General features: G+C 32.7%; 1 pseudogene; it reads left to right on the top strand.

The window, feature by feature from the left end:
• The first annotated feature begins 1,113 nt into the window (after window positions 1-1,113).
• LOC122425779 lies at window positions 1,114-1,245 on the top strand (annotated as a pseudogene).
• The last annotated feature ends 325 nt before the right edge of the window (window positions 1,246-1,570 follow it).

The raw sequence follows: 1,570 nt of genomic DNA on the forward strand, positions 1-1,570 counted from the left end.
TCACTTAGAAAGTCTCAGAAAACTACAAAAAAATAGAAATTAATGAGGCAATATTATACTTAATACCACAGAAATACAAAGGATTGAAAAAGACTACTATGAATAATTATATACCAACAAAATGGGCAACCTAAAATAAATGGGTAAATCCCTAGAAACATAAAACCTACCAACTGAAACATGAAGAAATAAAATCTGAACAGAAAGATCACTATGCATATTAAATCAGAATCAAAAACCTTCCAATAAACAAAGTCGGGGTGAGACTGCATCACTTGTAAATTTTACCAAACATTACAATAAGATTTAATACCTGTACTTCTCAAATTCTTGCAAAAATAGAAAAGGAGGAAACCCTTCCAAACTCTTACAAGGCCAGCATTATCATAATGCCAAATCAGACAAGAATGCCAACAAGAAAAAAAAAAAAATTACAGGCCAGTATCCCTGATGAATGCACATGCAAGAATCCCAGACAACAATTAGTGAAGCAAATTCAATAATACATTAAAAGGATTGTTCACCATGATCAAATGGGATTCATTCCAAGAATGCAAGGGTGGTTCAACAAAGGCAAACCAATCAATGTGATACACTACATTAACAGAATGAAGGATAAAATTACACAATCATCTTAACAGATGAAGAAAAAGCACTTGACACAATTCAACACTGATTTTATGAACAAAGTTAGTATAGAGGAAATGTACCACAACAAAATATAGGCCATTAATGACAAGATTATAGTTAATATCATACCCAACAATAAAAAGTTAAAAGCTTTTCCTCTGAGATCAAGAGTAAGTGCCTACTCTTGCCACTTGTCTTCAACATCACACTGGAATGCCTACCTAGATAAATTAGGCAAGAAAAAGAAAAAAAGGGCATCCAAATTGGAAAGGAAGAAGCAACATAGTCTCTATCTCCTGGTGACATATTACTATATATAGCAAATACTAAAGACTCCACTAAAACTGTCAGAACTAATACACAAAGTCAGTAAGGTTGCAAGATTCATAACTACACAAAAGTGACTGCATTACTCTACACTAATAAGTTATTATCAGAATGTGAAATTAAGAAAACAATTAAAAAAAATAAGAAAACAACGCCATACTTACCTGGCAGGCTAGATACCATGGTCATGAAGGTGGTTGCCCCAGGGCAAGGCTCATCTATCGCACTCCAGATATGCTGGCCTCTGTGACTTCTCCAAATGTGGGAAACTGGACTATGGTGTTTTCCTGTGAAAGAAAAGAAAGAAAATAATCCTATTACAATTGCATCAAAAAGAATAAAATACACAGAATTAAATTAACCAAGGAAGTGAAAGATCTCTGACAACTATAAGATATTGATAAAGGAAAATTGAATAATACAAAAATAAATGGAAAGATATTCCAGGTTTATGGATGGGAAAAATTAATATGTTAAATTGTCCATACCACTCAAAGCAATCTACAGGTTCAATGCAATTTCTATCAAAATTCCAATGGCATTTTTCACAGAAATGGAATAAATAATCCTAAAATTTATAGGGAATCACAAGAGAGTACAAAAAAGCCAAAGC

The sequence above is a fragment of the Cervus canadensis genome, chromosome 1 (assembly GCF_019320065.1).
Source record: "Cervus canadensis isolate Bull #8, Minnesota chromosome 1, ASM1932006v1, whole genome shotgun sequence".
NCBI classification, from domain to species: domain Eukaryota; kingdom Metazoa; phylum Chordata; class Mammalia; order Artiodactyla; family Cervidae; genus Cervus; species Cervus canadensis.